The 9,980-nt window shown below is 47.8% G+C and overlaps 1 pseudogene; it reads right to left on the bottom strand.

The window, feature by feature from the left end:
- Positions 1-5,577: 5,577 nt before the first annotated feature.
- LOC135440092 (uncharacterized) lies at positions 5,578-8,371 on the bottom strand (annotated as a pseudogene).
- Positions 8,372-9,980: the final 1,609 nt, after the last annotated feature.

The raw sequence follows: 9,980 nt of genomic DNA, 5'->3' as shown, positions 1-9,980 counted from the left end.
CGATTCATACGAATTAGAAGTTCTTGCCGTCATGTCTGCTCTAATAAAATGGTGTGTGTACGTATTAGGCATAAAGTTTAAAATCATAACCGATTGCAATGCGTTTATAATGATGATGAGGAAAAAAGAAGTGCCTTTGCGTGTAGCCAGATGGGCAATGTACTTGCAAGACTTCGACTATGAAATTGAGCATCGTTCGGGTTCCAAAATGCGTCATGTTGACGCCTTGAGCCGTGTGTTGACCGATAGCTTGGTACATCGTTTGAGAGAAGCACAGTTGGGGGATGAATGGACAAAGATAATTCGCCAAATTGTTGAGGAAAAGGGGCATGAAGATTTCCACATTGAAAACAAAATCTTGTATAAAGACCCGAATCGGGAGTTAATTGTTGTGCCTTGTCAAATGGAAACGGAAATCATTCGTATTGCACACAAGCAGGGTCATTTTTCCGCTAAAAAGACTCAGGATCTCGTGGAGAAAAACTATTTCATACCAAAACTAAAGGAGAAGGTGGCCCGAACTGTAGATAGTTGCATAGAATGCATTTTTATGAATGCTAAAACTGGGAAAAGGGAGGGATTTCTGACCCCGATAGATAAGGGAGACAGACCACTGTGTACTTATCATATCGATCACGTAGGGCCAATGGAGCTAACCAGCAAACGTTATAACCACATTCTAGTGGTGGTAGATGGGTTCTCCAAATTTTTGTGGTTGTACCCCACCCGCAGCACTGGTGTTGATGAAGTTTTAAATTGCTTAAAAAGGCAATCTGTCCTGTTTGGAAATCCAGAGCAAATCGATTCTGATAGAGGTACTGCATTTACGTCACATCTTTTTAAAGACTATTGCAAGAAACAAAGCATAGCGTATCTGCTTATAGCTACCAGAGTACCGCGAGGAAATAGTCAGGTGGAGCGAATGCATAAAATAGTCGTGCCAATGATTTCTAAGTTAAGCTATGATAATCCTGGCAGTTGGCATAAACATTTGGGAAGAGTTCAGCAATTGATCAACCGGACTGCCCCAAGGAGCACAAAGGTATCCCCTTTCAATATTCTAACAGGTCTGGAAATGCGTATACCAGACGATCTAGAGTTAAATAAACTAGTGAAAGAAAGTTTGATCGACGAGTTGGAAGACGAACGAAGGGTAACGCGTGAGCAGGCGCGGGAAAATATACAAAAGTTGCAAGATGAAAACAGAAGGCAATTTGATCTAAAAAGGAAAAAGGATATTCAGTACAAAATAAACGATTTAGTAGCTATAAAGCGCACTCAGTATGGTACGGGATTAAAATTAAAGGGAAAATTTTTGGGGCCATTTAAGGTGGTGGACGTTAAGAATCATGGTAGATATGAAGTTGAGAAACTAGGCAGTGGAGAAGGACCGTGTAAGACGACAACAGTTTCAGAGTATATGAAGATGTGGGATTCCTTCGGGTCGAAGGACGTGTCAGGAGGGCCGAATGTGGGAACCCTAGAAGGCGAGAGACAGAACAACGCGCAGCGGTCGTTCTTTCTGATCGCTCTCTCTTCGCTTATTTGTAGCTTTGCAGTTTTGCGTCAAAGAGCAGGCTGCGCAACGCGAAAAGAAAAGCGGACACTTGGCATTTGGTAGTTGACTGAAGAACTCGTCGTCCGTAGAATAGTTAAAGTTTTAATTATAACTAAAATCATCCCATAATAACTTAAAAATAATATTAATCAATCATCTTATAATATTAAACATATTTGTAAAAGTTAACCACTTTGAAACAAATTATAATAATAAACTTTGTAATTCTATAGTAATAAAGAATCTACACAACTCAAAGCAACATCCTGAAAAATGTTAATTTTTTATGCACGAAGTCACATTTCTGGGACACAAATGCACAGACAAAGGAGTCTTACCAGACGACAAGAAATACGACGTCCTTCAAAATTACCCAGTCCCACATGATGCGGATAGCGTTAGACGTTTCATTGCATTTTGCCATTATTATAGACGATTTATTAAAAACTTCACCGACTATGCACGGCACATAACTAGACTAAATAAAAAGAATGTTCCATTTGAATGGACGGATGATTGTCACAATGCGTTTTTATACTTTAAATCTCAACTTATTAAACCGACTCTCTCTACAATACCCAGACTTCAGAAAAGAATTTTGTATAATAACGGATGCGAGTAAGCAAGCTTGTGGAGCGGTTTTAACTCAAAACCACAACGGACTCCAACTTCCAGTTGCATACACATCCAGCTCATTCACCAAGGGAGAAAGTAACAAGAGTACAACGGAACAGGAACTAGCAGCAATTCATTGGGCAACAACACATTTTAGACCATGTATTTATGGTAGACATTTTACTGTCAAAACAGATCATAGACGACTTATATATTTATTTTCATTGGTTAATCCAAGTTCTAAATTAACACGTATGAGGCTTGAGTTAGAGGAATATAATTTTTCGGTAGAGTATCTAAAGGGAATAGATAATTATGTAGCTAATGCGTTATCAAGAAAAACAACAAACTACAAAACATAACAGGGAATGTCAAGAAAGTCACTCCAAGATACCAAAGTAGACAAAAATCCTGCGCAGGAAATGAAAAAGTAGAACTGCCTAGGCAATCAGAAGAAGCTTCAAAGCCCAACGTTTATGAAGTCATCACGAATGACGAAGTACGTAAAGTAGGGACCTTGTATATAAAAAATATGCTATGTTTCTTTAAACATGGTAAGAAAATTACAGCAAGATATGATGTTAGCGATTTATATACTAATGGAACTCATGACTTAGGTCAGTTTTTTCAAAGGCTTGAAACGCAAGCCGGTATACATAAAATCAGCCAACTCAAAGTAGCACCGTGGGTAAATATCTTTGAACATGTTTCAATTGATAATTTCAAGAAAATGAGCAATAAAATATTGAAAACATTAAGCTACTCAACCCGGTGACCCATAAATGAACAAGAAAAGGAAGATATTTTGTCTACGTACCATGACGATCCTATACAAGGAGGTCACACAGGCATTACAAAAAACTTGGCCAAGGTCAAAAGACATTATTTTTGGAAGGATATGACTCGGGATATAACTGAGTACATACGAAAATGTCAAAAATGCCAAAAAGCAAAAACAACTAAGCATATTATGACCCCATTAACAATAACTGATACATATATATACATGCTTTCGGCAGAGTGTTAGTGGACACTATTGGCCCACTACCAAAATCAGAAAATGGCAACGAATATGCAGTCACGCTAATATGTGACCTAACTAAATATCTAGTTGCCATACCACATGCAAATAAAAGCGCAAACACTGTCGCTAATGCTATATTTGAATATTTTATTCTGAAATACGGTCCAATGAAGACGTTCATTACGGACATGGGAACAGAATATAAGAATTCAATCATAAATGACTTGTGCAAATATATGAAAATTAGAAATATAACATCTACAAATATAAAGTATGCGGCACTTTGCTGCATACAATAACAATTATATGTTAAGCAAGCCCGGAGCCACTCTATGTATTGGCTCTGGCTCATATTACGCAGCGCGGTTCACTAGCCTCATTAGCTGACCGTTTATGCTTACGCTGCATATCCCACGTTTCGTCTGAGCGCATTCCATGAGCAATATATATGCTCACTAACAATGGCATATGCAAGCTACTCACTCTCCCTCTCTTTGTAGCTGTTAACTAATAACAGCAAAAGTATATACATGTATCCATAGGCTAAGTACATTATATCTACTTTGAATAAATTCAATCTAAAGAACAATGCAAACCAGCATTGACGTGCTCTTGTCAATCGAGTGGAATATCATTTTTATTACATGGCGACCGTGAAGCTATATCAAAATTAGCTATAACCTGCTTGGAATAGAGCAGACGAGCTGGACCTGGAACTGGAGCTAGAGGACTGAAATCAAATAAATACTGAGTGAGTACTGGGCATGAGCTCTAGGGTAAACACTAAGCCCAGACGCAGTGGCATGAAGAAGCGAATCAGACGTAGAAAGTCTGAAATAGAAAGACTTCTATATAAATGCAAACATCCCCTCCCATGGGACACTGCAGTCAAACTAAATACCGAGCTCGAACATCTCGAGTCGTTATTAAAATCAAAGAGCGAGCCCTGTCCCTCAGAAATTAAAGATATAAAACTAACAAAGAATCATCGTCCACCGCCAAGAAAGATACCAGCACGCCCACGCCAACGCCCACCAGATTTTGAAGGTACCCTCTACAGCCCCCATTGCGAGGGGCAGACCGCCGCTTAAGCCTACGAGGGAATACAAAGCAACTAAGACGAGTTGCATGAGAGGCAGACCGCCGCTTATGCCAACGTGGGAGTAGTAGCAAGAGCACCCAATAACGAGATGACCGTCAGCGCTGTCAAGAGCGCCCAACATATTATATTAAATGGGTACAACTTAATCTTAAGAATTGTAATAATGCCCGACGACAATTGAGTCGACCGGCAAGACGTTTAGCCTCTACACCCATTCGAAACACTAGGTAGGAAAAGAAAACTATAAATTGTAAAACATTCAAAATCAAATTTAACATATTTGATTAATCGATTTAACTAAAAACGATTTAATACATTGTAAAGTAGCTTCTTGGCCGGGGTGATGACTCAGTCTTACCCAGGTCCACTCTACAAGAAATTTGTAGTTTTCCGAGACGCGAAGCTGAAAAGGGGGGTATGGAGCCGTAGGGATGACTCCCCACAGAATGGTTACTAATTCTGTTAAGGAAAAAGCAAGCCGCCGGGATCGCTCCGCTGCGGTTAGTTTAGAGGCGGCCTGCGTGATGGGTGCTGCGGGGATCGCTCCGCTGCAAGACGAAAGCCTACAAATGCACAATTTCTACATAGACATCGCAAACACCGTTTTATTCTATGTGCGTTTACTTCCGTTTTATTTGTTTTATTAACTTTCCTAACCTTGCTGCACCGTCAATTCTAGGCTACTTTTACCTAACCTGGCAGCTAATTCGCGTTCCCTAAACTCTGGCCTTCGTTACGTATGCACGTCCGATACTCACGCTTGCCGGTTCCAAAGTCAAGTTGCTGATCGGCGGCAGCTGCTCACGACCCTCTTTTCGCCCTTTTTGCCTTGCGGCGAAAATCCTCTCATTGAGCTTGGCTCTCTTTTACTCCTAAAATCTCAACAGAGTTGCAATTCGATTGCGCTTGCAATCGGGCTCTCTTAACTGATAAGTGACCGTCGCGTACGCAAAAACGGTTTCGGCGTATGCGCGGGAGCCTCTAACATTTCGTTCTTCCCCCTCTTAGCGTCAACCACGGCCTTTCTATTATCCTAATATCTCCTAATAATACTGGTGCAGCTTATCACGACTTATCTTATAGCTAGTTAAACCTACGGGTCTTTACAAATTTTCTCTCTTAAACTCTCTTTCGCCTGGTCAGTCGTCTCCTGACCCTTCGGCCTCGTTGTAGTCGTCTCCAGGTGGTCCATGATAGGCCTTCAGCTGGGCGATGTTCGCTACGCGCCTCTTCCGTTCGCCGTCGCGTGCCAAACGCACGATATTGGGCGACACGAACCTAACGACCCGAAAGCGGCCGTCGGCAGCCTTTGACAAATGGTGTTGGCGTAGCCACACCTGCTCGTCCACTTTTGGCGCCATTCCCGTCGTCGCAGATTGTAATGTCTTCCCTGGTCCTGGGAAGCACGCTGCAAGTTATGACGGATGATGTCGAACACCTCCCTCAGACGCTGGGCCTTTTCTCCTGGCGTTTGCTGAACAGTGGCGGGCCCAGGCGTAACCTCGTCGTATAAAGCGGTTGGGAGACGAGGTTCGCGACCCTGTACTAATAAAGCGGGAGAAAATCCGGTCGAGTCCGCCACACTTGTATTCACCGCCAACGCTATCTCAGGTAGGACCTCGTCCCACGAGCTCTGGTGTCCTTCGATGAACTGGGCGATCATCGTCTTGCCCGTCCGGTTCGTCCGCTCGGTAGGATTCTCCTGGGGGCAGTATAGCGCCGTGTATTGCACCTCTACGCCGTTGTCGCACACAAACTTCCGGGGGACTCCGAATCGGCAAAGTATCCGTTCCCGGAACGCCCTCTGCAAATGTTCCGCCGTCGCTCGCCTCAAAGGGACCAATTCCACCCACTTGCTAAACGCATCGTGGAATACCAGCAACATGGTGTTACCGTGCTTCGAGCGTAGCGGCCCCACGAAATCTGCGCATAATATGGCCCATGGTTCCGTCACCTGGCGCGTCAGCATTCGTCCCGCCGGTCTCACCTGTTCCACCTTGAACTTCTGACACACCTCGCAGCACCTCACATGTCATGCGGCGTCCCGAAACATCCCTGGCCAGTAGTACTTCTGTGCTAGTCGGGATATCGTCTTCCTCACCCCTTGATGCCCTGCCGTCGGGGCATTGTGGCAGTCCTGCAGGACTCTCTGCCTCTGGTTACTGGCGACGCACAGTTTCCATGGCACGTAGTCCTCGTCGTCGGCCGTTCTCGACAGCATAGTTCGGATACTTTGCGGGCTCCTTGGCGAGTCTCTCCAGCATACACGCGGTCCATCCATATGGGTGCTGCTCCTCCACAGCCTGACGACATGCCTCCAGTGGCTGCCGGGACAGTGCGTCGGCTACCACGTTCAAGTTCCCCCGTCGGTACTGCACGTCGAACTGGAACTGCTGCAACTTCCAGATGGACTCTCTATGGAATTGAGCCATTTAAGTGCCATGTAGTCGGTAATGACGTCGAACCTGTACCCCTCCAAGTAACATCTCAACTTGCGGATTGACCAAACTATAGCCAGACATTCCTTCTCCGTGGCTGAGTAGTTGGAGTCTGCCTTCCGAAGTTTCCTACTGGCGTAAGCGATGACTCGCTCCTCCTCGTCGATGGTTTGTGTCCTACAAGCGAGGATCGGCGCGGTTGTGAGTCTCTCCTTGAGTTGCTCCAGCGCCTCCTGCTGTTCCACGCCCCACGACCATACCTTTCCCTTCTTCAAGAGAGCGGTCATCGGCTGCACCACCGACGCGAAATTGGGGACGAAGCGTCGATACCGCGATGCTATCCCAAGGCACTGACGCAGCTCCTTGCAGTTCGACGGGGCCGTCAGCCTCTGGATCGCGAGCACCTTTGAAGGGTCCGTCCGTAGCCCTTCGCCGCTCACTACGTGTCCTAAATATACTAACTGCTTCCGGAAGAAATGGCATTTCTCTATGTTGAGCTTTAAGTTCGCTTCCCTCAGTAGTCGGAACACTTCTCTCAGGTTGGCTACGTGCTGGTCCTTGGTTGCGCCTATGACGATGATGTCGTACAGGTAGGCGAAAGCGTGGGGCTCCATTTCCGGCCCTATCACCGAATCCAGGGCTCTTTGGAACGTGGCGCAGGCCGAGTGCAGACCAAAGGGCATCACCTTCCACTGGTATAGTCCCCGTCCTGGAACTGTGAACGCGCTATACTGCCTGCTCCCTTCCTCCATGGGGATCTGCCAGTATCCTTGCTTCAGGTCACGCGTCGATATGTAGCGCGCGTGCCGTAGGCGCTCTAAAATGTGGTTTATCCGGGGTACTGGGTATGCGTCGGGGTCCGAATGTGCATTGAGCTGCCTATAGTCGATGCACATTCGCCATTTCCCTGTCTTCTTTTTCACCAGCACGATCGGCGCACTGTACGTGCTTCGGGACGGCTCGATGGCTCCCGTCCGGAGCAATTCCTCCACTTGCTTGTCGATGACTTGTTGCATCGCTGGGTTCCTCGGGTAGTACCTCTGTTTGATGGGCTCGTTGTCCTTCATTACGATCCGATGTCTGGCTATATGGGACACGCCTTTCAACCCCTCGAATCGCGCCAACTCTGCCTTCAGAAGCACCTGTAGGCTGGGCTCCAAGTCTGCTGGCCAGATGTCCTCGCTACCAGGACTCTCCTCTCCAGACCCTTTACCACTACTAGCCTTGTGACTAGTTCTCGCGGCCGAGGTTGATCCTCGCCGTGAATCCCTGCCTCTGCTGACCTCCGTCGTCGCCTGTCCTTTTACCCTAACCCCTGTCGAGTCCTCCTGACGGTTCGGCTCCTGATCCTTTCCTGGCGCTCTAGACAACTCGCTGTCCGACCGAACCTCCGCTGGCACCCTGGACATACCTTGATCATCCGGTATTCTCTCCGCGGGACGGACCGCTACCCCCTGCCGAATCCCTAACCTTGCCTCCGGGATCGGCTCCACATGGCAGCCAGTCGCCCCTTTCCTAATTTCCCGTCTCTCCAGCGTCCCTAACGTTGTCTCGCTGTCCCGGAAACGAATCGTCGTACCTATCGCTCGCAGAAAGTCCATGCCTAGGATCACTTGGTCTAGCATCGGCGTCATGATTAGTAGCGGCACGCTTATCGTACGCCCCGCTAAACTTACTCCCGCGTGCAGCATCCGCGTGACGTCTAATCTTGACCCTTCCGCCAGCCGTATCCTCGTTTGTACCTCCCTAATTTCCACGTCCTTCGCTACCTTCGCCGCGCAGGCACCACTGATGAACGATCGAGTGGCGCCGGTGTCGATTGTCGCCGCGTAGTCCTCTCCACCGATCTTGATCGTCGCGACGACACGACCCCCGTCGACTCGCAAAACATCTACTGCCGCCGGGCTCCGCTGACATCGCTTTCCAACCGCTCCCGGTCCGGATGGTGCCTCTGTCCGTTTCCCTGAGCCGGTCGTCTACAGCATTCCTGGCTGCTCACCCCCCTGTTTCCGCATTGCGCACAAAAGACTACCTGCGGGATGGGATAGTGTGTCCTAAAATGCACCTCTTGCCCGCATCGAAAACATATCGGGCGTATCCTGGCCGTTCCCCCGGTTTCTTGGCCGATCATTTGGTTAACGGGCTCTTCCCTTGGCACCGGTAATACTGCCGATGAAGATACCCTGAACGGGCTGTTAAAGCCTGTTGCCGCCAGTCCTTGCCCCTCGCCTAGATACGTGCCCATGCTATTACCTAATCGAGATCGTGAACCCGGGGGATATTGTTGACCCTGCTGTTTTATACCCTCATACTCGACCGCTAGTTGTATGAGCTTCGACAGCGACGCGAAATCTTGCCTCCGCACATACAATTTATACTCTGGGGCTGCGTTGTCATAGATTCTCGCCAATTCTCGCTTCGGACCATAGCCAGCGTGGTGCATCAGCGCCCTGATGTCCACCACATACTGCTTGAATCCTTCGCCCTCTCGTTGACGGCGAGCCCGGATTTCATCTTCTAACAGTTCAAAATATCGCGGAGGCAAAAAGAAATCCAAAAATCCCTCCTTAAACTCGTTCCATGACACCTCTCTTAGCCCACTTGTCATGAACCAGCGAGCGGCTTCGCCGATCATGACCTCGTTCATTGCCCGGGGCAACCTATCGGTGTCAATTTCATACGATAGGGCCCGATCTTCGATGGCCTCTACGAAGGACAGCGGATCGGCCTGCCCATCGAAGCGTATACCCCACTTCCTGACCTGTTCCGGAACGATGCAGTGCCCCACTCCATGGGTAGGCGCGTCTGTGTTAATGGGACGCCCTCAGTAACACGAGGCGTCCCCGATTCCTTCGTCCTGTCGCTCGCATCACTGGCCTTGTAGTTCGTGATCGCCGGGACCTCGAGCAAGCCGGGGGTGTTCGAACGTGGGCCAGAGTCTGACTCTGACTTCGAATGCCTATCCCATTCGATTGGGTCAGGTTCGAGCTGGGCCTTGTGCTCCGGGGTCCTCGTATATTTGGCCTCCAACTCGGCTAGCCGAGCCCATATCTTGGCGGAATGCGAACCCCCGGACACGAAGCTTGCAAGTCTTCAACGCAAGTCTTCAACCCGCCCCAACTCGCTCAGCCCGAACTCGCGAGTAATCGCCTCCAGTTCCTCCATTCGTCGCGAATGGATCCACCGTACGCCCACCCCTGGATTCCGACACTCACCTGTATCCAACCTTTCCTAAGTAACTTT

Source organism: Drosophila montana, unplaced genomic scaffold (genome assembly GCF_035044405.1).
Source record: "Drosophila montana isolate Dmon_TW-CO22-7 unplaced genomic scaffold, ASM3504440v1 contig_812_1, whole genome shotgun sequence".
In the NCBI taxonomy this organism is placed as follows: Eukaryota; Metazoa; Arthropoda; class Insecta; order Diptera; family Drosophilidae; genus Drosophila; species Drosophila montana.
This window is presented reverse-complemented; position numbering and strand designations above follow the sequence as displayed.